This window comes from Vulpes lagopus, chromosome 1 (assembly GCF_018345385.1).
Source record: "Vulpes lagopus strain Blue_001 chromosome 1, ASM1834538v1, whole genome shotgun sequence".
NCBI classification, from domain to species: domain Eukaryota; kingdom Metazoa; phylum Chordata; class Mammalia; order Carnivora; family Canidae; genus Vulpes; species Vulpes lagopus.
The window spans coordinates 24171339-24199075 of NC_054824.1; the positions used below are offsets into that span (position 1 = coordinate 24171339).

Below are 27737 nucleotides of genomic sequence, written 5' to 3' on the forward strand. Positions count from 1 at the left end.
ATATAAGACATAGTGAAAGGGACCATGAGGGAAGGAGCGGAAATTGAAGGGGGCAAAAATTAGAGAGGAAGACAAACCATGAGAGACTCCTAACTCTTAGAAACAAATAAAGGGTTGCAGAAGGGGAGGGGAGTGGAGGGATGGGATAACCGAGTAACGGGAACTAAGGAGGGCAATTGATGGGATGAGAACTGGGTGTTATACTATATATTGGCAAACTGAATAAAATACTAAAAAAAAAAAAGTTACTGCTCCCACCCAGCACACAGGGACACCTCAAGGTCAACCCCGGCAAATGGGGAAAGCTGCAATGTCCCTAAGTGTGAGGGGGCAAATAATAACCGACCCTTAGAGAAGTCTCTGAATGACTTAGGGCCAAGGATTCAACTGCTCTCATCTTCATGCCGGTGGGACTGGCCAATGGAAGAAACAGGAAAAGGAGAAAGACTATGAACTATAAACAATAAAAAGAAATTTTTGAAGCACCCATTTGTCCTTGGCTTCCCCAGTTCAATTCAACTCAACTCAACCTGGGCTCTGGAGGCTCAGGTAAACCATTAATAATGAGGACAAGAGCAAGAAACCGCAGCAGCTAATATTTATGGGATACTTCCAATGTGATATCTTAAGAATGTTACATGTACTAGCTCATTCAGGCCACCTCACAACCCTATGAGGTAGGCACTGTATTTAGGTGAGGAATTTCCATTTCAGAGATGACAAAACTGAGGTATGGAGGCATCTGGTTACTTTTTCTATGTTATAAAGCAAGTAATTAGAGCCTGGATTCACCCCTAAGCCATCTGACTCTGGCCCCCACACTCTTGACCCACCTACCTGCTGCCCACCTGCTGTGTGTGTGTGTGTGTGTGTGTGTGTGTGTGTGTGTGTGAAGCTCTCTCCTTGCAGAGGGGTTCCACGTCGCACAGTTAGGAAGTTCCCAAGACTCCCAGATGATGATCTCAGGAAATAACCTGGTTTCCTTAGAATCTCAAGGACAAGGAGAGAGGTTTTCTATTCTCACTCTACAGCTAATAACTTGGGCAGGTTGGTCTGTTTGTCCACTTATATTGATGTCTGAGTCCCTTCTCCAGAGTTTCTTTTTTTTTTTTTTTCTCCAGAGTTTCTGACTCAACTCTCTGCGGTGGGGCCCAGGCATCTGTTGTTCTACACCCTCCCAGGTGAGTGACCCGGGCTAAGAACCATAGGAGGAGATAAAGAGGGGGCAGGATAATCCTCTCCAGGAAAGCTATAGGCCCTCAGGTGAAACCTGCCCTGTCGGGCCTGTCCAGGCACGAGTCATTCCTCTAGTTACATTCCTCGTGATGCTCTCAACCCCACCTGTCAGTACAAAACACTAAAATACTGCACCACCACAACCCAGAGTTTCTGTTTCTGAAAAGAGTGTGTGAGCAATATAATGACATTAATAAAAATTTGGAAAATTAAAAATCTGTAATTCTACCACCAAATACAACTATTATCATTTTTAAATAACGATTAACATTTATTTATTTATTAACTTGAGAGACAGCGCGTGCGTGCGAGAGCTCATAAGCACTGGAGTGGAGAGGTGGGGGGGCGGGTAGGGAGGTGCAGATGGGGGAGGGAGAGGGACTAGCAGACTCCATGCTGAGCACAGAGCCTGAGGCAGGCTCCATTTCAGGACCCCTGAGATCATGACCTGAGCCAAAACCAAGTTAGACGCTTAACCGACGGAGCTACACAGGCACCCCATTTTAAGATCTTTTATTTATTTATTCATTTATTTATTTAAGCGGGGGCAAAGGGAGAGGGAGAGGGAAAGAATCCCAAGTACACTCTGCACTGAAAGGGGGCACCCAACGATGGGCTCAATCTCACAACCCTGAGATCATGACCTGCAGCAAAAACCAAGAGTCAGATGCTTAACTGACTGAGCCGCCCAGGCATCCCACAGCTATTATTTGTATCTAATCTTTTTCAGTGCATCTTTTCTACTGATGCTTTTGCAAGTTATATCAATAGGTCACATATAACTATCTTCCTTTTTTATTAATATTATACCTTAAACCAGCGCTTCTCAAACTTTATTGGGCACCAGAATCTCCTGGACGGCTTGTTACAAATGACAGATAGATATCGGGGCCCTTTCAGAATTTCTGATTCAGTAGGTTAGAGTGGAGACTAAGAATTTGCATTTCTAACAAGTTCCCAGGAGAGGCAGATGCTGCTAGTAGGGGATGACATTTTGAGAGCCACTGATGTAAACCACTGATTTTCAGGCTGTTTGCATATTAGAATTACTTGAAATCTTAAAATAAAAACAAACCCAAAATTTACCCCCAAAGGACTGTATTCTCTCAGCCTAGGGTTGGAAGAATATGAATAGGAGTTTGAAGTTCCGGGTGATTCTAATGTGCATCCGGAGGCTATAAATCCCTGCCTGGGACCCTTTAAAGGTACCAGTTGCTCCAACCTTCCCTGGCATCGGGATAGGCCATCTGAGACCAGTAGCAGTGAGAGGACACAAGACCCTGCAGGGAATGCACATTTCCCTTGATTTAACCAGAGTGAGACAGAGACTCAGCACCTGTCCACTCCTGGAGCACTAAACAGCAAAGGGCCTTGAGATGTTGCCAGGCAATAACCACAAAAAAAGTGGCCTCAGTATCAGCGACTCTGGGATTCTGGCCTAAGGGGGCTGCTTTATAATGCAGGTCAGCCTGATGGGTCCCAACTTCGAGCAGAACTGCTGCATGAACAGCAGAGTCCTATTCCAGCAGGCAGGATCCATAAATTACACTCAGAGGTGACCATGAAGGGTATAGAGAATGAAGCCATCCTTGCTTCTCATTCTGAAGAGGCCAGCTCCAGGCTGGAGGGGCTGGGCTCTGTCAGGGAGCATTCCAGGAGGAGGATTCTTGCTCAGATAAAGATCTCCTACCGGTGGGGATGACAAGGGAGACTAGCCAAAGGTAACCAGCTTGAAATACACCTTGAAAGGAAGTGGAGGTGTTTTGTTCCCACCAGGTGTTCAGATATGGGGCTTAACCATGTCACTGACAATCCTCGGGGGACAGGAACGGTTACTGGAGAGACTCCTAAGAAAGAGCTGAGCTGAGGGAGGGGGACCAGGGACCATTTGAGAACCACAACCGACAGAAACCTAGAAAGACTCCTTTTCTACAGACTCCATGTGGCCATGACCCTGGTCACTCATTACTTTAGCCAGGATTCAGACATTGGGTCCCAGCTCTTCTCTCGTGCTTAGGTATCCCAGATCGTCCTTAGTAAAGAGCAAGCCTTTCAGACTGATAATGAATGATCCCATGAATGATGAGCCCTGACCCTCTGGCAGCTGCCTGGTCTAAGACAGAGCAGGCCTAAAAAGTGAGAAGGCAATATATACACATTGAATCATTATGTTGTTTACCTGTAACTAATAAAATATTATATGTCAATCATATCTCAATTTAAAAAAATGAGAAAGCTGTGCTTACCCATTCTTGGAACACTGCCTTTGTCCAATGACATGCTTATGACCAAAGTCACACAGAGCCCTGGGACAGAACCCAAAGGAATAAAAAGGCTGGAAACTCTGAAGAGGGGAGAGGCAAGGATGAAGGAACCGGGACTCAGTAGCTCAAAAAAATAAAACAATTAAATTTCTTAATTGGAAGTTGTTACAAGGTGGGCAGTTGCACAGATGTTACCCACAAGAAGGGAAACAGTTTAGGGAGGAAGAATTTAGGTTAGATTAATATAATAACTTCAAAATGACAAGACCTCCTTTCTTCAGGAGATCATGAAATAGATCAGGGTCATGCAATCTTTACTGAGGCAAGAAACGTCTGTCTACATTATCCGTGGCATTAAAGAAAGAAGCAAGGGAAGAGAGAGATAGGAGGCAAGAGAAAGATGCAATGCTGGTAAAATAAGAGCAACATATTTTAGAAACAAAATAATGTTCAGATTGATAAGGGTCTTTGAGAGTTTAATTTGGAAGAGGATAGTAAGAGTAATAGAGGTTCTATGATTTTGTAAGACTATAAATCTAATTCCTGGCAGAACTGCATAGATCTAGAACCCTGGCTGCTTGGAACCTCATTTAGATTTTAAATTGTAGAACCCCCCCCCCAACTTTCTTAGGTGCCCCTGGGTCCTCTTCTAATAGATAGTGTTCCCCAAATCCCAACTGCCTAGAATGGTATTGATTTGGGTTGAAAAATTCAGTCCTTCCCAGGTTTATGATTCAGTGAAAAGAAAGTTATGAAGGAATTCAGGAGAAAATGGGCAAAGAAAAAGTACCATGGATCAAAGGAGACTGAGACAGTACAACTTTTATTTTTTAAAAAGTTGATAGCTTAAAAAGCCTTCAGAGGGGCACCTGGGTGGCTCAGTTGATTAAGCATCCGACTTGTGATTTCGGCTCAGGTCATGATCTCAGGGTTTTGAGATCGAGCCCCAAGTCAGGTTCCATGCTGGGCCTGGAGCCTGCTTAAGATTCTCTTTCTCCCTCTCCCTCTGCGCCTCCCCACCACTAAAATACACTAAAATACATACATACATACATACATACATACATACCAATGAACCTTCGGAGCTTTCTTTCCTTGTTGGAAAAGAATCTTATCTACCTGTCTACTTGGATGAGTGACTTATCACATCTTAATGAGACTATAGGTGAAAAAAAGCAGCAAGAGACTAACTAAATTCCTTGGATGACAAAAATTGGGATCCAAGAAAATCTCATATTGGAAGAATACGCGAATTTTCACAAGACAAAATGTAATGGGGGCAGATGTAAAATTCCTGTGCTGAGGATCAACAGTCCAATCACACAAGGGCAGGGGTACAAGAATTGTCCCGTAAAATAATCCTCCCTTTTCAAATGACCAACTTCCTATGCCAAAATCTTCATAATATTTCTCTAAGTCTTACTTTGGGGATAGCCTGATAATTATAATTTGGTGAGATGATTTGAAATGTATATTGTTAAGAATCGATTATTCAAATATAATAGCTTAATTAATGAGATTTCTTTTTAAGGTGATCCAGTAACTGCCAGGGTCAGGCTTGCTTCTAGAAAAGTCCACCAGCAAGAAGAACCAAAATACTGGGACCCCTGGTGGCTCAGCGGTTGAGCGTCTGCCTTTGGCTCAGGGCGTGATCCAAATTCAAGGATCGAGTCCCACGTCAGGCTTCCTGCATGGAGCCTGTTTCTCCCTCTGCCTATGTCTCTGCCTCTCTCTGTGTCTCTCATGAATAAATAAATAAAATCTTAAAAAAAAAAAAAAAAGAAGAACCAAAATACTTCAAGCAACTTAGTTGGCTGTTAAGGATTCCACCAGTTCCTATAGTACATCTGTCCCTAAGTGATAAAGCATGACTTCATGGCCCCCATATTCCTCACAGATTGCTGCTTAGCATTTTCAATCAGTTGATGCATTGACAGAACGAAACACGGTGGTCCAATGCAGGATGAACTATGGTCAAGAGATCAGAACTGTCCTCTCATATTCATATATATATATATATATATATATATATATTTTTTTTTTTTTTTTTTTTTTTTTTTACTAGAAATCACTGCCTTTTCAGCAACTATTAATATAATCATGTAGTTTTCTCCTTTAACTTGCTGGCATATTGAATTATGGAGCCAACCATGCATTTCTGGATCAAACCCTACATGATCACACAGTATTATTCTTTTGATAAATACTGCATCCTTCTAAGTAATGTTATTAATCTAAGTAATGTTATTATTTTATATCTATGTTCATAAGTGAGGTTGATCTATACTTCTTTTTTTTAAAGATTTATTTATTTATTTATTCATGAAAAACAGAGAGAGAGAGAGAGAGAGAGAGGCAGAGACACAGGCAGAGGGAGAAGCAGGCTCCATGCAAGGAGCCTGATGTGGGACTTGATCCCGGGTCCCCAGGATCACACCCTGGGCTGCAGGCGGCGCTAAACCGCTACGCAAACGGGGCTGTCCTGATCTATACCTCTTGTACTATATCTTTCTCTCTCTCTCTCTCTCTCTCTCTCTCTTATACTTACTTGGTTTTGTATTCAGGTTGTGCTGGTTTCATAAACCAAATCTAGCTTTCCATTTTGTTCTATGCTTAGAATAGTTTAAATAACAATGGAACTATTTTTTTGTTGTTGCTAAACTATGGAATAGGGTTAACCATTTGGCCCTAGTACTTTTTAATTTTTTAATTTTTTTAAAAAGATTTATTTATTTATTTATTTATTCATTCATTCATTCATTCATTCATTCATTCATGATAGACATAGAGAGAGAGAGGCAGAGACACAGGCAGAGGGATAAGCAGGCTCCATGCAGGGAGCGCGACGTGGGACTCGATCCCGGGACTCCAGGATCGCCCCCTGGGCCAAAGGCAGGGGCTAAACCACTGCGCCACCCAGGGATCCCGGCCCTAGTACTGTTTTAAAGTTGCATCTTTAATCATGTTTATAATCTTCTACAGTAACTAGACTATTTAAGTTTTCTGCTTCTTCTTGGGTCAATTTGTTGCTGATATTTTTTATTTGTGGTAAGGTATACGTAACATAAAAATTAACCATTTTAACCATTTTGAGGTATACAACTGAGTAGCATTAGGCATAGTCATGATGTTGTACAACCATCACCGCTATCAAATTCCAAGTTTTGGGGGCACCTGGGTGGCTCAGTCAGTTAAGCCTCTAACTCTTGATGTCATCTAAGGTCTTGATCTCAGGGTCATGAGTTTCAAGCCCTGCATTGGGCTCCATGTTGCACATGGAGCCAATTTAAAAAAATTTTTACAAATTAAAAATTTTTTTTTAAATTCCAATGTTTTCAGTATCTCAACAAGCTGTATCCATTAAACAATAATCAATCCTCCATCCACTCACCTCCTCCTAACCCCTGCCAATCTCTATTTTATTTGCTATCTCTGTGAATTTGCTTATTCTAAGTACTTCATACAGGTGAAATCATACAAAATTTTGTCCTTTGTATCTGGCTTATTTCACTGAGCACACACATTCAAGGTTCATCCATGTTGTAGCATGTATCAGTATTTAATTCCTTTTTAAGATTGAATAATAATATTTCATTTCATGAATATACATTTTGCTTATCCTTTAATCTGCTGATGGACATATGGGTTGCTTTCACTTTTGCTATTGTGAATAATGCTGTATGAACGTGGGTGTACAAACATCTCTTCAAGTCCCACCCAGAAGTGGAATTGCCAAATTATATGCTAATCCCATGTTTAACTTTTTCAGGACCCACCAAATCTTTTTCCAGAGTAGCTGCACCATTTTATATTCCAACCAGCAAGGTTTAAGTGTTCTAATTTCTCCATGTTCTTAAAACACTTATTTTCTGTTTGCTTTGTTTGATAATAGCAATTCTAATGAGTGTGAGGTATCACATTATGATTTTGCTATACATTTCCCTAATGACTAGTGCTACTAAACATCTTGTCATGTGCTTACTGACCATATCTATATCTTCGTTGGAGAAACTTCTCTTCAAGTTCTTTGCTTATTTTAAAAATCGGGCTGTATTCACAAATCAATCAACGAGACCAGGTTATCAACAAGAGAAAGAATAAAAACCTTATGATCATTTCAATAGATACAGAAAAAGCATTTGAAAAAGTACAACGTAGATTCATGATAAAAACCCTCAACAAAGTAGGCTTAGAGGGAACAAAGCACAACATAATAAAGGCCATACATGACAAACCCACAGCTAATATCATACTCAACAGTGAAAAACTGAGAGCTTCTCCCCTAAGATCAGGAACAAGACAAGGACGTCTACTCTGACCACTTTTATTCAGCATAATACTGGAACTCCTAGCCACAGTAATCAGATAAGAAAATATTTATTATCTTTTCATTTGCATATTTGCAAACCATATATTTTCTTCAGTGAAATGTCTCATGTCTTTTGCCCATTTTCTCATAAGATTGTTCATTATTTTGCTATTGGAGTTATAATAGTTACTTTATACATTCTAGATACAAATCCTTTATTAAATATGTAGTTTGCAAATATTTTCTCCCAGACCATTGGTTGCCTTGTCATCATTTTACAGAGTTGTTCACACAGCAAAACTTTTTAAAGTTAATGAAATCCACTTTATCAAGTTTTCCTTTTATATATCATGTTTTAGGTATAAAGTCCAAGAACTCTTTGCCTGGCCCTGGGTCTTGAAGATTTTCTCTTTTGATTTTTTTCTAAAAATTTTATAATTTTACATTTAAGGTAATGAACCATTTGGAGTTAATTTCTATATACGGTATTTGGTTCATTTTTTAAAACTATGGACATCCAATTGCTCCAACATCATTTGTGGAGAATTCCTCTACTGCATTGCTTTTGTATTGTCATAATAAAAACAGTGTGGTCTATTTCTGGGTGTTCTGTTAATTGTGTTCTGTGATCTCTGTGTCTATTCTTCTGCCAATACCGTACTCTCTCAATTACTGTAGCTACATTTTCAGCCTTAATATCTAGTAGAGTAATTCCTCCCAATTTACTTTTTCCCACCTATTCTAGGGCCTATGCCTCTCCACATACATTTTAGAATGTGTCTGTCTATATGTGCAAAAAAAAAAAAAACTATGCTGGAATTTTAATAGAAACCACATTCAATCTAAAGATCAATTTGGAGAGAATTGTTATCTTTACTATGTTGAGTTTCCTGTGAACCTGGTATGCATCTCTATTTATTTAGGTCTCCTTTGATTCCCTTCACCACTTTTTTATAAGGTTTCATATCCTTGTTTTGGTAAAAATACACCTAAGTATTTAATTCCCTTTAAAGTGACTATACGGGGTATTGTGCTTTTATTTTTTTTAAAGGTTTTATTTATTTATTCATGAGAGACACAGAGAGGCAGAGACATAGGCAGAGTTTGGAAAAGCAACCCCCCTGCAGGGAGCCCAATTCAGAACTCGATTCTGGGGCCCCAGGATCACAACCTGAGCCAAAAGCAAACACTCAACCACTGAGCCACCCAGGCGTCCCAAGGGTATTGTGTTTTTAATTTCCATTTCCACATGTTCACAGTTAGTATAAAGCAATGCAATTGATTTCATGTGTTGATCTTCTACCCTGCAAGTTTGCCAAACTCTTACTAGTTTTAGTTTTTTGTTGATTCCTTAATATTTTCTACGTAGACAATCATGTCATCTGCACAAAAAGACAGAGTTATTTCTTCTTTTCCGATCTGCATGCCTTTTTTTCTTCTTGCGTCATTGCAGTGGCTAGAATTTGTACACTATATTGAATATGAGTGGTAAGAGCAGACATCCTTGCCTTGTTCCTTATCTTATTTTTTTTTATTTATTTATGATAGTCACACACACACACACACACAGAGAGAGAGAGAGAGAGAGAGAGAGAGAGGCAGAGACATAGGCAGAGGGAGAAGCAGGCTCCATGCATCGGGAGCCCGACGTGGGATTCGATCCTGGGTCTCCAGGATTCCGCCCTGGGCCAAAGGCAGGTGCTAAACCACTGCGCCACCCAGGGATCCCTCTTGTTCCTTATCTTAGAGGGGAGTTCAGTGTTCTACTATTTACTCTAATGTCAGCTGTAGGTTTTATATAGATGCTATTTATCATGTTGAGAAAGTTCTCCTCAATTCCTATTTTTCTGAGGGTTTTGTTTTTACCATGAATGGGTGTTGGATTCTGTCAAACACCTTTTCTGCATCTGTTGATACGATTACATAATTTTTCTTGTTTAGCTTATTATTATGGACTAAATGTTTGTGTCCCCCCCCAAATGTATATATTGACGTTCTAATTCCCAATGTTATAGTATTTAGAGACATGACCTCTGGGAAGTAAATAGGATGAGACGAGATGGTGAATATGGAGACCTCAAGATAGGCATTGTCTTTATAAGATGAAGAAGAGAGGAGAAGAACCTGGGCAGTTCAGTTGATAAGCACCCAACTCTGATTTCAGCTCAGGTCATGAACTCAGAGTCATGAGATCGACCTTCGTGTTGGGGTCCACTCTGGGTGTGGAGCTTGCTTAAGATTCTCTCTCCCTCTCCCTCTGCCCCCCTAAGCCCTGCTTATAAGCACTTTCTCTAAAAAGAAAAAAAAAAGAAGAGGAGCAAGGAGATCAGAGACATGTGGGGACACAGTGAGAAGGTGACAGTCTATAATAAGCAGGCAGAGGGTTCTGACCAGGAACTGAATCTGCCAGTACCTTGCTCTTGGACTTGCCAGCTTCCAGAATTGTGAGCAATAAGTGTCTGTTGTTTAATCCGCCCAGTCTATACTATTAATTATAGTAGCCTGAGCAAACTAACACATCTGTTGATAGAAGGATTATATTAATTAGTGTTGAACTAGCTTTGCATACTTGGAATAAATTTCATCTGCTCATGGTATATAATTCTTCATACCTTGCTTGAATAGATGGAAACATGGGCTAAAAGAAGACCAGGCACAGTTGCTACCCACTCACTCATCTATCCTAGATCCTGATTTACAACAATCTAAATACAACAGCCAATTCACACTGAAAACACACTGTGAGGACTGATAAGAAAAAAATCTCAGCTTCTGAACAAGTTTCTGGATTAGTTTATTTTCTGAAACCTGAGTCATTATAGCCTAAGTGAAAGAAGAAAACTAATAAGAGGGACTCATGGAATTTACCAACAGACCACCTGCACTGGCATCTGAGCAGTTCTAAAGCTCCTTCCCCCTGTGGTTTCTTCATGATATTCCTCAACACAGATTAGGTGATGACACCTTGGAAGCCTTGCAACAGGCCGATTACTGGCATGGAAACCACTAATCCTCCAATGTATTCATTCAGAAAAGATAGAGACATTTAGGGAGGATTTTAAAATACTGACACCCAGGTGTGCCAGGACATTTAAAATGTCTCCTCTAGGGTGGTTAGGAACTATTAAATACATGACTTCAGGGTTGGTTGGTTGGTTTGTTTTTAACTATAGGGGGTTTTATGGCACATTAATCTGTGTTACAAAATACTCAGCTGTGTAGTTAGAGGCCTCAATTTTAAGTGCAGACTGCTGAGGCAACAGTGCAAACCCCACAGGCAGACCACGGGCACAAGGAACAGATGGCCAGCTGCCTGACTGCCCAGGTGCACTGGCCTGCCTCCACCCCCACTGAACACCACTGTAAGCACGGGCACGAGGGAAGAGAAGAGGCCCTGCAGAGCGAGGTGCCACTCCAGAGACTGCCCCGGAGGCAGCAGAGTGTGGGGGAGAGTAGCCGAGAGACGCAGGGCCAGCTCCAGCGTTCCTGCTCCAATGGCAGCCTCAACAGCGCCTCCCCAGATGCGTGAGTCAGGTTTGAGTGTCCATCTACAAAGTTCTAAGGCTTGCTTCCTCAACCGAGCCCGTCTCCCCACAGGCCCCTGCAGGGACTCCTGAGTGACCTGCTACACCAGCTCTTACATTGTCCCTCTGTGTCTGAGAAGTCTACTTTTCCTTCCTCCAAGAGCATCTCCAGAGGGTGCCTCCCTACCTTTGTTAGCGCTGCCTGCCTAATTAACCCCCTCATCATAAGTTAACAATGAGACTTTCCTACTATTGACCCAATAAATTTCAACGCACTGTCTCATAGGCAAGCCACACAATCCTCTTCCCACGTCTGGGACATTTATTTCTTGGTAGTAAACAAGTTTCTAGTCTGAATTATGGCATTTGGATTATCAATATTCCAGAGTGTTCTGCAAAGAGCACCAGGACTTCCAGGTGTCTAACTACTGACTTGGTCCAATGCTCACTAGAGTGTTGTCCTATCCCACATGGCCATGAAGCTCTGAGACCTCAGGGAGAAACACCTGGAGCAGTGAGTGGTTCTCCACCTGGCTGCTCATTAGAGCTTTTTTTTTTTTTTTTTTTTTTTTAAAGATTTTATTTATCCATGAGAAACACACAGAGAGAGACACAGAGAGAGAGAGGCAGAGACACAGTCAGAGGGAGAAGCAGGCTCCATGAAGGGAGCCCGACGTGGGACTGGATTGGGGGACTCCAGGACCACGCCCTGGGCTGAAGGCGGCGCTAAACAACTGAGCCACCCAGGTGTCCCATTAGAGATTTGAAAGCCCACCAAGCCCAACCCACACTCAGACCAGTTAAATCTGAACCTCTGAGTGTGGGACCTGGGCATCAGTATTTTCAAAGGCTCTCCAGGTGATCACATGTGCGGTTGATACTGAGAACCACTGACCTAAAGGAACTTCCGTGCCTCTGAGGACCATAAACTCAAGTGAGAAAACAGTAAGTATGACAATAAAACTACCATCCATTGACCTTTTTATATACTTCTTACACTAAGTGCTCTGCAAGGACTACCTCATTTAATCCTCACAACAAATCCCTGAGGGAGGTGCTGTTATGCTAATTTTATAGAAAGGAAACCAAGGCTCAAGGTGGCTAATAACTTGGCCAACATCACAGAGATAGTTAATGTGATTTGCTGCCTCCACTCTTGGTAAGGAAAAACTAGGAAAGATTTTTAAATGGGTGACAAATTTATAGAAACAGAAAGTGGAACAGTGGTTGCCAGGGACCAGAGGAGGGGTGAATGGGGAGTTATTGTTTAATGAGCACAGAGGTTCAGTTTGGGAAGATGCAAAAGTTTTGAAGATGGATGGTGCTGATGGTTGCACAAAAATGTGAATATACTTAATTCTGAACTGAACTGTACACTCAAATATGGTTCAGATGGTAAATGTCAGGTTAGGTATATTTTATCATAGTTTTAAAAAATAAAAAGAGAAATTTACAAATAAAATAAAAATGGGTGAAAGAGAAAGACAGAGAGGATTCGATGCCCTGTCTCACACAGTGCAATTCCAGGTTATATCCCAGTTATCTTCATTGTCTTTTAGCTATTTTACAGCTCTAAGTAGCAGGATGCAGAGTGTGATGCCAATAAATTGTGTCTAGCTGAGATCCAGTAGATATTGGCCAGTTTTACATCTAAACAGCAAATTTATTTCCACTTTCCGGACGGCCTACACTTAAAATTCTTTGAATTCTCCTTTGAGCCAGTTGCAACATCTCATTCGTTCCCTCATGACTTGATTAAATAAAATCTTAACATGTGTTTGTTTTATATCTGTTGCTCAGAATTACCACCATATGTCAAGTTTCCCTGATGATTTCTGATGATAAACTACAAAGGCCTAAGTTCTCCTGGTTGAGGTTTTCTCCCCACAAGATGACACTTCTAGCTATTGCAGAACAAAAAGCAGACTTTCTGCCTGACCTGACATGTAACTGTACATCCTTGCTGCCCCCCATGGGGTGTGTAGATGTAAGAGCCCAGAGCAGGACCAGGGCTTCATCAGCCCTGCCTAGGCTCCAGCCCCCATTCAGGAGGTGAGAACACATGGGGCCACTGGATATGAGGTGAAAAGTCCCAGGCAGCCTTGGAAGGGAACCCTGTCTTCCAGCTGACTGGATGGTGAGGAAGCAAAGAGGTGTGGAGATGCCCACCCCAGTCTTTTTTCCCTGACTCCTGGCAGTGGGCCTTTGACATAACCCAGAACAGGTATAAAAAAAAATAAAAATAAAATAAAAAGGAAGAAAATTCTATGAAACCCATGCTGAAGCAAAGAGGAACAAAGGCCAAAATAGAGGCCAGATGAACCATAGCAGAGAGCTCCTTGAGTGAGTGCTATAAAGGCAGGATAAATTCAGAAGATGAAGGTCTAGGAAAGAGGGAGGCTGGAGCTATCAAGAAGGAAGAGGTCAGTAAACCACTGGTGGCCTGTGCATAAGGCTCAGGCTCCAGGCCTCTCTCTGTGCTAGTGAGTGTCCACTGACACAGGCTCCGTGCAAAGCAATTCTGCTCAAGCTGGCACAGTTCCAAGGGCACACATGCCCTGACCCAGCAGTGCCAGTTAGAGAAATCTGTTCATCAGATATAATGATCACAGTGTATAATGAGACCTTAGGACAAGGTTAGTCACTGCAGCCTAATTTATAAGAAAAGATTAACAATCTAAATGCCCATCAGCAGGGGATGGGTTAGGCCAATTCCTAACCTATCCCCTACTGGTTAGGTTAGGGGATGGTTCACAAAATAAAGCATAGTGAAGAAGAATATGTATAGTATCCTACAATTTACGTAAAAGGAGGGAAACACATAGGGATATATGTATTTGCACATATATGCATGAATTACATCAGGAAAATACCGCAAGAAACAGGTAACACACGTGGTCTACCCAGAGGGAAACACTGAGTGGCTGGAAGACAGCATGGGAGGAAGACTTGTCAACTCTGTATCTTCTGTATCAGAACCATGTGAATAGGTTATCTACTAAAAACCTGAACAATTTTTATATCTTTATCAGCAAGTATATGGAATCTTCTGGAAGAAGCGCATTACACACAACACGTTTTCCCTCAAATGAACCATTTCACCTGAGCAAAAACTTCATAAGCATGTATTTCTCCTACCACCCACCTCCTGGGGACTGGCAGCCACAAACCCACAGACTGGCAAACACAAATTTGTACCCACGCCATTCTAGTAAGTCCTAATATTAAACACATGGTCAGACAAACTGTAAGAGACTCTTAACTCTAAGAAACACACTGAAGGTTGCTGGAGGGGAGACAGGTGGGGGGGATCAGGTCACGGGGTGATGGGCATGAAGGAGGGCACGTGATGTGATGAGCACTGGGTGTTAAATGCAACTGATGAATCACTGACTCTCCTTTGAAACCAATAATACACTATATGTTAATTAATTGAGTTTAAATTAAATTAAACTAAAAATAAAATAAAGCATCCAGAAATAGATCCAGGCTTAAAAAAACAAAAAACAAAATCCACACTCATAGAATCAAAAACAAAGCAAATGAACAACAACAAAATAGATCCTTGGTTCCCACTGCTTCCCTCCGTCTGGGAAAGCCGGCCTCACAGACCCGTCCTGGGGATTTTACTCAACAGGAAACAGGTTCAAGAGCAAGAAGTCCAGGCAAAGGCAGTAGGAGGGATGATGCATGCAGAGCCTGCTCTTGCTCTAGTTCCTAGGCTGTGAATACATCTTTTACCTCCAGCCTTCTCTTTGGAGTGACTGCCAGAAAATATGTACCCGCCCCACGTACTCTTCATTTCTACAAAAACTATCAAGTGTCATGCTTGGGAAATTTTCTTTATTACAAACCCTTTGCATTTCTCTTTTACAAGTTTAGAGTTTATGTTAATGGGAGCTTAGTCATATAGTCATTTACTAGGGAGACAAGATATGAAAGCCCCCAGGAGCCACACCTACAAATGATGAGAACAAAGTTATTGAACCTCCTTATGTTTGCTTCCTTATCTGTAACAATTGTTATATTTAGAACAGCTGTTTTAAAAAATCAAGTTTTGGGGATCCCTGGGTGGCTCAGCGGTTTGGCGCCTGCCTTTGGCCCAGGGTGCGATCCTGGAGTCCCGGGATCGAGTCCCGCGTCGGGCTCCCGGCATGGAGCCTGCTTCTCCCTCCTCCTGTGTCTCTGCCTCTCTCTCTCTCTATGTCTATCATAAATAAATAAATAAATAAATAAATAAATAAATAAATAAATAAATATTTAAAAAAATACAATAAAAAATAAAAAATCAAGTTTATGGGGACTTGCCTGTGGTTTTGCCATAGCTTGCATGTCCTGAATTGTAATTCTCTGCTATTCCTAAATAAACCTATTCTTGCTGGTTTAAAAAAAAAAGACATTTCTGGTTTTTTTTTAAAGATTTTATTTTATTTATTTATGAGAGTCACAGAACGAGAGAGAGAGAGAGAGAGAGAGAGAGAGGTAGAGACACAGGCAGAGGGAGACACAGGCTCCATGCAGGGAGCCCCACGCAGGACTCGATCCTGGGTCTCCAGGAACACACCCTGGGCTACAGGTGGCGCTAAACCACTGTGCCACTGGGGCTGCCCAAAAAAGATATTTCTGGAGGTATAATTTATATTCACTAAAACTCACCATTTCAAAGTACTCAGTTTGATGTATTTAGATAAATGTACATAATCATATGAACATCACTACATGCAAGATATAGAATATTTTCATTGCCCCCTCCCCATTCCTTCCAATTTTTCTGTCTATCCATTTCCACCATCTAGACCCCCTGATTTCCATTCTAATAGTTCTGACTCTTCTAGAATGTCACATGAATGGAATCATACAGTGTGTGACCTTTTGTGGCTTCAAATGCATATGCTTTTGATATTTGTTAATGTTGTTTCCTCCCTCAGTCAGTAGCTCATTCCTTTTTATTGCTGAATAGCATTTCCCAATGTGTTTATCATTGGTAGTGGTGAGGTTTACTTTAAGGAATTAACTCCTGCCAATTGTGGAGGCTTGGCAAGTTCAAACGTCACATGGTAAGCTAGCGGGCTGCAGACCTTTGTAAGAGTTGCTCCTTCACCTCAAGCCCAAATGCAGTTTGGAGGCAGAACTATCTCTTCCTCACAGGAGTCTTTTTCTCTTAAGGTCTTCAACTGATTGGATAAGGCCCACCCACATTATGGAGGATAATCTGCCTAATTCAAAGTCTACTGATTTAAGTGTTAATCACATCCAAGAAATATCTTTACAGAAATATATAGAATAATGTTTGACCAAATATCTGGGTATCATGGCCAAATTGAAACAAAATTAACCATCACATAAGATTGCAAAGATTTTAGCCTGTTTTTTTCCACAATTTTTTTTTAAGATTTTATTTATTCATTCATGAGAGACACACAGAGAGAGGCAGAGACACAGGCAGAGGGAGAAGCAGGCTCCACACAGGGAGCCCGATGTGGGACTCGATCCTGGATCTCCAGGATCAGGCCCTGGGCTGAAGGCTGCGCTAAACTGCTGAGCCACCAGAGCTACCCTCTTCAAGCAATTTTTATATTTTGTAGTCCCTACATTTAAGCCTTATGTTAATGTTTACATATGCTACAATACATTTACTTTTTTTGCATACAGATGTCCAATTGTGCCAACACCATTTGTTGAGAAGACTGTTCTTTACCTGCCAAACTGTGTTGGCATGTTTGTCAAAAATCAACTGACCACATGTGTGTAGATCTATTTGTGGATTCCCTATTCCATTCTTTTGCTCTTGTCTGGGTTGATTATCATAGTTGTACAGTAAACTTAGAAATCAACAAGTAAAAGCCCTCCAACTGTGTTCGTCAAAATTGCTTTGGCTAGTCTAGGTGCTTTCTTTGCATTTTCTTTCTTTTTTTTTTTTTAAGATTTTATTTATTTATTCATGAGAGACACACAGAGAGAGGCGGAGACACAGGCAGAGGGAGAAGCAGGCTCCATGAAGGGAGTCTGATGTGCGGCACTGGATCCCAGGTCTCCAGGATCACACCCTGGGCTGAAGGTGGCGCTAAACCGCTGAGCCATCCGGGCTGCCCTGCATTTTTATATAAATTTTAGACTCAGCTTCTCAACTTCAACCAAGAAAGCTTGTAACAGTCATTTATTTAATGACAGTAATTGTGCTCAACAACTGCCATCTCATTTCATCTTCACAGCAACACCACGAGGTTGGGATTATCCTCATTTTTCAGGTGAGGACATTGAATAGCCTTGTGCCCTCTGCTCAGGATTCACTGCCTGCTATTCAGACCACGACTTTCAGACCAGGAGGTGGCCACTGTGGCATCAGAATCTCCTGAGGGCTCCCACATTTGACACTAAGCATGGCTCTAAGTACTTTGCATATATTGATTTAGTTTCTTAAACAACCTAATGAGGTAGCTACTATTATTTATTACTCATTTCAGAGGTGACAATATGAGGCCCAGAGATGAAGTAATCTCCTCGAGATCAGCAAGGTTTGGTAAATGCACTGGCATCGGAACCCAAGGCAGTCCGGTTCTGACATCCATGCTCACACCCTCTACACTACACAGCCTTGGTAGGGAATTTCAAAGCTGCTACAAAACTCTGGGAATGGTGTACATATGGCCTTTAGTTCTGTTTTTTTTCCTTGCCTCTGGCCCCTTTTTCCCCACCTCCATAAAGTATCCCCATGAGGCCACCTCCTGAGTTTTCTCCCTGCTTACTCTGCAGTGAACTGTGGGGGTGCACTCTTTGAACAAACTGCTTGATGCCATGATCTGTACTTGGTTGGTTTTTTTTTTTTTTTTAAGAGACAACGAGAGTGAGCAAGAGCATGAGCAGGGGGGAGGAGCAGAGGGAGATGCAGATTCCCCACTGAGCAGGGAGCCTGACAGGGGCTCAATCCCAGGACCCTGGGATCACTACCTGAGCAGAAGGCAAACTAAACTTAACCGACTGAGCCACCCAGGTGCCCCACGATCTGTCCTTAATTGTCTAAATCCCTATGTCATTATTCAGGGGTAGCAGTAGGTATCAAATGGAAATCTGGGAAACGTTAATTTTATAAATAAAACCACTTTTTTTCTTAACTAAAGTTGCATCAAATAACTTTTGTCTGGTTGTTTTGGAAGGAACCAAAAGCTGCAGTGAAACAACCCAAGGACCAGCTTCCTAAAAGCTCTGTAAAAAGACACGCTACCTGTGGCTTCCTAGAAGTTCACAACCACTCTTGCTACATGGTTGGCACTTGGCATTGAGGTACAAAGGGTTTATTCAGACAGCAAAATACGTACTGGTATTTTTTTAAATTTTATTTATTCATGAGAGACACAGAGAGAGAGGCAGAGACACAAGCAGAGGGAGAAGCAGGCTTCCTGTGGGGAGCCTGATATGAAACTTAATCCCAGGACCCCGGGATCATGACCTGAGCCAAAGGCAGAGGCTCAGCTTGCACTGAGCCACCCAGGTGCCCCATACCTACTGGTTTTGAAGTAACAAAATTAAGTTGTATGTAAAGATTTTTAACTAAAATGTGAGGTGACTATGGCGAGAATATGTTCACATTAAATATGTTCTCTTGTAGAGAAAGAAATCTCGCTTAATGTTTGTACCAAATACCTCAGGGACTATCTGTCCATCAGTGGGGCAACTAGAATGGCACAGGGGAAAGAGAAAACTAGGAGGCAGAGCGGGGAGTGCTGGGCCATTGGGAACTTGTATAAGGGGAGGGATGTAAAGCAGCCAAAAGAAGAGAGGGTGGTTTGACCTTCTGCTTGAGGACTGAGCAAATGGATGCCATTCATCAACAAGGAGACCATGGAAAAAGGACTGGGTTTCAGGAAGGGCATAGGGTCAGTGGTGTGTATTCAGATCCGAAATAACTGTGAGGAGTGGAAGGGGGGGTGGGCGGGGGCATAAGGTGACTGGGTGACAACGGGCACTGAGGAGGGGGCACTTGACAGGATGAGCACTGGGTGTTATATGTTGGCAAATAGAACTCCAATAAAAATATACATAAAAAAAGAAAAAAAATGAAATAACTGTGAGGAACCCACACATCATTCAGATAAAGATGCCTATGAAGGCGGCTCACAGGTGGATCAGGAGATGAAGGTGAAGGTGCCCAGCCAGAGCTGGTAAGTCAAGGTGGGTGTGCAGAGTGAGAGCCAATGAGTGCTGAGAGCCCCGAAGAAAACCAGCTTTGGAGGCAGAAACAGCAAAAGGAGATGGAGGCAGCATGAGAGAAGAAAACCCAAGAGGCAGAGCATTGAGGAGCCAGAAGATCTTCATGGAAGGGAGGGTGGGCAACATGCAAATTCTAGCCAATTTCCCCAACAAAAACAGACTTCTCTCACCCCATCCCCCGCACCCTGTCTTGTTCACTGGTGTAAAGCAGGTGCTCAATTAATACTTGCTGGATGGGTGAGATAACAGGTGACTTGGGTGAGAGCAGTGGCATAGAAGTGAGGGGAAAGGGAGCCAAATTACTGGAAGATCCCAAGCTTCCATCTCTAACGCCAATTTACTCTAGGGATATGTCTGACATGATATCCACTGTCCTTGTCAGGTTACCTGTTCTAACTGAAAATGTGTTGGTCAATACAACATGAAAATAATAGGTCTAAATATGAAAATTATGCAAATAGCTAATCAGAGTTCTCTCTCTGTGTCAAATAAAATCTTTAAATACAAAAAAATTCTTTTACATGTAGTTTCTACCCAATTCCCAACTCCCAACCCCATTAACTCTGAGGAGTTGTCCTGTGCATAATTCTGCCCCTACCTGACGGATAAGATAGCCCAACTACACACTATTAGCTACCAAGTAAAAATCAACATGACACAGAAGAGACTACCCTTGTCTGAGCCCTGGTCTAACAGGATATCTGAATGGGGGCCAGGAGATCCTGGTTCTGGTCTCAGCACTGGCACTTTCTAGATGTACCAGTCATTCCCCTTTGGGGGCCTCCCATTTCCTTACAACTCCAAAAGAAAAATCTGTGTATGTACATTCAAAGGTTCTGGGGCTGAGCAACATGTATGTGAAAATAATTTGCAAAGTATAAAATGTTACACCCATGTATAATACCATTATTGGGATACTGCTTTATTAAAATATCTGTGCAGATGGTGTTCTAGGCAGGAAAACATTTGCAGATTACATCTACCATGTGCAAGATACCAAGGAAGATATTCTAACAAGAAGTAGCCCGCAGGAAGTTCACAATCCAAAGTTATAAACCACACATTTGAACATGCTGGCTCAGAGCAAGAACTCTGGAACCAGATGGCCAGTGTTTGAATCCCAGTCCTGATACTTCCTAAGTGAAACTTTGGATGGGTTAGTTACCTAATCTCGTCTTACCTCAGTTTCCTTATCTGTATAATAAGGATAATGGAGTTGTGGTAAGTTTAAAACATTTAATCACTGAATGGCTCTTGAAAGAGTACCTGGCACCTCAGAAACACTATTTATTTAAGTGAAAGCAGCTTACACTCAACAACACTATTCCCTCACTCAATGTACACGGGCCTTACTGTGTGAATCCTGCATATGATGTACCTACTTAGACTTTGTAACTGTGGCAACTAATGTTCTCACACTTAGTTCTTATGGAAACCCTTTAAGTCTGGGGAGGAATTCGAGGCACCTGGCTGGCTCAACTGGTAGAGCATGTGACTCTTGATTTTGTGGTTTTAAGTTCAAGCCCACATTGGGTGTAGAGATAACTTAAAAATAAAATCTTTAAGGGATGTCTGAGTAGTGCAGAATCTGCTTAAGTTTCTCTCTTGCCCTGCCACTACCCTCGCAACCATGTGAGGGCTCTTTCTCTCTCTCTCTCTTTCAAACAAATAAATCTTTTTTAAAAAATGAGATCTTTAAAATAAAGTTTGGTGAAGAATTTGAAACTCATGAAGTGAAGAAATTTAACTACATCAGTGGCTCTTAGCCAATGGTGATCTTGCCCCCCAGGAGATACTTAGCAACTTCTGGAATCATATTTGGTTGTTACAAATGGGTAAAAAGGGACACTATTGGCATCTAATGGGTGGATGCCAGAGATGCTGCTAAACATTCTACGATGCATAGGACCAATTCCCACAAAAAGCACTGCGTGACCTAAAATGTCAGTAATATGGAAGTCAAGCAACCCTGGCCACATTAACAAGTAGTTAATAAGCAATGGAGCAGGTGCCTGTACCAAGGTCTTTGGATTCCAAATCCATTGCTCATCTTCTGTGCCAAACACAGAGAGATATGGGAGATAAACTTAGACCCAGGTCAGAGTAATAGTCTGGTGGGGAGTTGTGAGTACCCACACAACAGTATCCAATTATTAGACTGAATGGGCAGCATTTCACCAGTTGAGAGTAGAGCGCATACCATGCAGGATACTTCTCTAAGTGAACTACCTGCACCAGGTTCAGAATGAATGAGTAGGCCTTATGGGGGCAGAGTGGGTATGTAGGGTCTTTCAGGAGTCTCGCAGGGAAGAATCTATAAAGTTTCCCAACAGCAACACTGCAAGCTCAAGACAAATATTGCCTTCAAAGTTCTGAGGCAAAAATAATTCTCAGCCTAGGTTTCATACCAAATTGTCACTTAAGTGAGAGGTTAGAATTAAGATATTTTTTTGGACGTGCAGACTCTCAAAACATTTATCTTCCTGTTGCCTTTCTTTAGAAGTTACCAGTCACCATGCACCACCAAACTAAGGGTGACATGGGTTCCAGCAAATAGGACCTAGTACAGAGGAGCGGTGAAAGAAATTCTCAGGATGACTCTGTTCAAGCAGAACTAGAGAACAACACAGATCAAACTGGAATGAAAAGATGGATGGCTCCAGAAGGGATATTTCAAGGAAAAGAATAAACCTGACAAATACATGATAGGATCGGTCATAGAAAATTGTACTAAGAACTGCTTTACAGACTTGTTGGAGGGCAGAGGAACTCTTAATTATAAGTTTGAATAAAGCTAACCAAATTAAAAAATCAAGGCAATTATCAAGTCCAGGAAAAACAGCAAGTTATATAAAAATGGAAATGGAATTAATTATAGTACAACTCTTGGCTCACCAATGAACAGCAATTACATAATCACAGTAATTCTGAATCTGCTCAAGAATTGTGATATAACTAGACTGAGAGAGTGTGAAAGAGAAAGGGGCAATAGATTATGTCTGAAGTTGATCAATCTCTTCCATGCACTCATTCTCAGGAAGACATCACAGCTGTGCTATTCAATACAGTAGCCAACAGCCACACGTGGCATTTCAATTTTAGTTAATTAAAATTAAATGTGAAATTCAGCCATACTGGCAACATTCTAGGTACTGAATAGCTATGCATTGCTACCCTATTAGCACAGATATAGAACATTTCATCATCACAGAAAGTTCTGTTGGACAGTGCTGTCTACAGGATGTATCCCATCAAACCAAGGGAGTAAATCAAGAAAGAAAAAGACACGAGGGTCCAGAAACAGAAGATAAATATATTGGAAAATGGTAAATGGAATCCTTAGGATAATAGTTATATAGTGAAGAGTGACATTTGTTAGAAGGCCCTACAGGCCACCAGTCCAGACTGAAATAGGGAAGGGGGCTCCAGAGAACATCTCTTCAAAGAGACTCAGTAGAGAGACTACCTAACACATCTGAACATCCAGAGAGAAGATTAGCAACTGAGGGAGAGTTTGAGGATAGTTTGTAGTATGTACAGACAAAACCAAGGAAACAAACACAAGACAATTATTAACATCAGAGTAAATGAATTATTACAAAGAAAAAAAAAAGAAAACCCAAGGATAGTACCTACTACATGGGTCATCCAGAAATAAACTGGTTAAGGGGCACCTAGGTGGCATAGTCAGTTGAATGTCTGGCTCTTGATTTCAGTTCAGGTCATGATCTCAGAGTCAGGGGACCCAGCTCTGCATTCAGCAGGGACTCTGCCTGAGATTCTCTCCCTCTAACCCTCCCCCCACTCTCTCTCAAGTAATAAATCTTTAAAATAAACAATAAATAAATAAACTGGTTAAATTAACATGAAGACCAAATGCTGATGTCATCTAAGTAATGACACAACTATATTGGAGAAGGTAGACATGCATATATGACAGCAGGGAAGAAAAAAAATTAAATCTTAAATCACCAGTTTTCATATTGTTAAATCAACAGATAATGCCTCAAATGGAAAAATCAAGATTGAACAATATCAGGATACCATTTATGAATGTAAACGCTAAAGGAAAACTACCTAAAAGACTGAATGTAGTTGGCTATGGAGAATCAGAAAAGGAAGAGAAACACAGTAAAAATATTTGACTTTAATCTATGTGTAGGTACAATATAAAATTAAAGTAATACCTACTTTTTAAAAAGTTTTTATTTTAATTTGTTAACATACAGTGTAATATTAGTTTCAGATATATGATACAGTGATTTAGCACTTCCATATCTCACCAGACAAATGCACTCCTTAATTCCCATCACCTATTTTTCCATTTCTCCCATCCACCTCCCCTCTGGTAACCTACCAGTTTGTTTTCTATAGTTAAGAGTCTGTTTCTTGGTTTGTCTTTCTCTCTCTCTCTCTCTCTTTTTCTCCTTTGCTCGTTTATTTAATTCCACACAAGTGAAATCATATAGTATTTTTCTTTCTCTGACTTATTTTGCTCTAGCACCATCTATGTTGTCACAAATGACAATATTTCATTCTTTTTATTGGCTGAATATTCTGATATATATGTATATAAAATCTTGAATGATATTGCTATCTATCTGTCTTCTTTATCCATTCATCTATCAGGGGATACTTGGGCTGCTTCCGTATCTTGGCTACTGTAAATAATGCTGCTATAAACATAGGGGTGTATGCATCTCTTTGAATTAGTGTCTTTTACTCTTTGCTGATTCAGATGCCTTTTATTTCTTTTTGTTGTCTGATTGCTGAGGCTAGGACTTCTTGTGCTATGTTGAACATCAGTAGTGATAGTGGACATCCCTGCCATGTTCCTGACTTTAGGTGAAAAGCTCTGTTTTTCCCCACTGAAAATGATATTTACTATAGGCTTTTCATATATGGCTTATTAATTGGGTAAATATCCAAAAGTACAATTGCTGAATCATAAGGTTATTCTATTTTTAACTTTTTGAGGAACCTCCATAGTGTCTTCCACAGTGGCTGCACCAGTTTGCATTCCCATCAACAGTACAAGAGGACTCCCTTTTCTCCATAACCTCTCCAGCACCTGCTGTTTTTTGTGTTGTTGATTTTAGCCATTCTGATAGGTGTGACACACTATCACATTATAGTTTTCATTTGCATTTCCCTGATGATATGTGATGATGAGCATCTTTTCATGTGCCTGTTGGCCAATTGTATGTCTTCTTTGGAGAAGTATCTGTTCAAGTTTTCTGCCCATTTTTAAATTGGATTATTTGTTTTTTGGGTGTTGAGTTTTATAAGTTCTTTATAATTTTAGACACTAACCCTTTACTGAATATGTAATTTGCAACTATCTATTCTCATTCACTCGGTTGTCTTTTAGTTCTGTTGACTGTTTCCTTTGCTGTGCAGGAGATTTTTTATTTTGATGTAGTCCCAATAGTTTATTTTTGCCTTTGTTTTCCTTGCCTCAGGAGACATATCTAGAAAGCAGTTGCTATGTCTAATGTTAAAGAAGTCACTGCTTGTAGTCTTTTAGGATTCGTAAGTTTTCAGGTCTCACATTTAGGTGTTGAATCCTTTTTGAATTTCTTTTTGTGTATGGTGTAAGAAAATGGTCCAATTTCACTCTTTTATATATAGCTGTCCAGTTTTTCCCAACACCATTTGTTGAAGAGATTGTCTTTTTCCCATTGTACATTCTTACTTCATTTTTTGAAGATTAATTGGCCATATAATTGCAGGTTTATTTGATCTATGGGTCTTTAAAAAAAAACTTATTTATTTGTTTGTTTTGGGAGGGACAGGGAGGGGTAGAGGGAAATGGAGAGAGAGAATCTCAAGTAGACTCCCCACTGAATGTGGAACCTGATGAGGGGCTCAATCTCATGACCCTGAGATCATGACCTGGGCTGAAACCAAGAATCTGATGCATAACTAAGTCACCCAGGCACCCCATGTGTTTATTTTTGTGCCAGTACCATACTGTTTTGATTATTGCTGCTTTGTAATTTAACTTGAAACCCCGAATTCTGATTGCCTCCAGCTTTGCTTTTCTTTTTCAAGATTGCTTTAGCTGTTTGGGATCTTTTGTGGTTCCATACAAATTTTAGGACTGTTTGTTTTGATTCTATGAAAAATGCTGTTGGTATTTTGATAAGAATTGTATTTAATGTGCACATTGCTTTGGATAGCACAGATATTTTAACAATATTTTTTCTCCCAACCAATGAGGATGGAATTTTTTAATAATAAATATATACTTGGTTTTAGTCCCTGTCCTGGCTCACAGCTCCCCAAATCCTTGGAATTTCCTAAGTGATAAGAGCAATAGGAGCATCTTTTGTTACAATAGTTGATCTTTTGTCTTTAGTTCCTGAAATAGCCCCAGAATAAAAAAAGTGAAAGAAGTCTGTTCTTCATAATAAGCCCCTTTCAACCACACCTGAGTTTATGTTAATGAGGTAACTTTTTGAAAGCCCTTAAGGATGGGGGCTGGTTGCCAGGGGAACCAAACTAGGCTAGAGGGTTAACTTTCTGTCCTATCCTCTGACCTTGAAGGAGGGAGGTGAGGCTGGAGGTTGAATGTCAATCAGCAATCACCAATGAAGCCTCCATAAAAACCCAAGAGAATTCAGGAAACTTCTGGGTTGATGAAGACATGGAAGTGCTGGGAGGGTGATGCACTCAGAGAGCATGGAAATTCTGTGCCCCTTTCCTTATACCTTGCCCTATGTATCTCTTCCATCTGGCTGATCCTCAGTTATATCCTTTCATAATAAACTAGTAATCTAGCCAACAAAAGGTCTTCCTGAGTTCTGTGACCTGCTCTAGCGAATTAATCAAACCATAGGACGAGGTTGTAAGAATCTTTGATTATTTTTTTAATAGGAATAATTTTTTTAAGGTTTTATTTATTTATTCATGAGAGAGAGAGAGAGAGAGAGAGAGAGAGAGAGAGAGAGACAGAGACACAGCAGAGAAGAAGCTGGCTCCATACAGGAAGCCTGATGTGGGACTCGATCCCAGGACTCCAGGATCACGCCCTGGGCTGAAGGCAGGTGCCAAACCCCTGAGCCACCCAGGGATCCCCAGAGCCTTTGATTTATAACCAGTTGATGAAAAGCACAGGTGACAACCGTGCTTGGCAATTGGCATCTGAAGGGGTATTGTGGGGCTAGGCACTCTTGTGGGATGGAGACCTTAAACTGTGAGACCTGTCACCATTCCCGGATAGATAGTGTCAAAATTGAGCTAACTGCTTGGTGGTGCCAAAGAAGCACACATCAGAATCATGAAACAGAGAGACTGCGTATGAGAAACTGAAAATGTGAGCTGGCCAATTGTTGCCACAGGTTGTCAGACATTACCATTTGAAAATTAAACTGTGCTTCTCACCACAGCTCTGTCTGGGGTGGTCTGGAAGGTGGGCTTTGGAGCCAGACTCTGCAGGTACAAGTAGCAATTCGGTCACTCAACAGCTGAAGGACCCTGAGCAAGTTGCTTATATGATTCTGTGCCTCAGTTTCCTCATCTCTACAGTGGGCACAAAAAAAGTACCTCTTCTAGAGGACTGTAGTTCTTAGAGCAATACTAAGTGCACAGTAAGTATCTTCCATCAGCATTATTTCATTTTTGTATTTTTAACTTGTCACCTAACTCTGCAGCCTGACTTTCCTCCATTTTGCTACAAAACTGCACCCTTGGCCAGTTTGTTCTCTCATCTCCCATGGTGTCATCTGTCGGTGAGGGGTAACCAATGTCCTCCAAAGCCTACTATGCATTTTTACTGACCCATATGAAATGAAAGCCCAAAGAGAAGGCGCCCATCATCTGGTCCAGGTCTGTCACTATACAGATGGGAACAGCGAGGTTCCCCACAGTGGATGGGCTGCCGGTCCACAAGCTAGTCTAATGCGATTATTGTACAAACACTTTTCCCAATAAATTTTTGTGTCCCAACTTTTCCAGAGAGATCTCTTGTCCTTTTAGCTAAAGGAATAGGTGAGAAAAAGCCACACTGTGATTTTAAAGACTCAAATGCTAATTACAAGTCACTCCATTTGAAAAATAGCATTGAAAGCATTTTAATCCTCCTTCCTTCTCTCCAAACTGCCATCACTGGAAAAAAGAAAAAGCCAGTTCTATGAAAGCTTCAAACCACACACAACAGTTGTACAGACAATGGTTATTAAGAGGTAGGCTTTT

The 27737-nt window shown here is 41.1% G+C and overlaps 1 protein-coding gene across 7 annotated transcripts in view; it reads right to left on the reverse strand.

Moving 5' to 3' along the window:
- Window positions 1–27737, reverse strand: part of ANKRD6 (ankyrin repeat domain 6) — a 198535-nt gene that overhangs the window by 47247 nt on the left and 123551 nt on the right. The gene's annotated exons all lie outside the window — the stretch shown is intronic.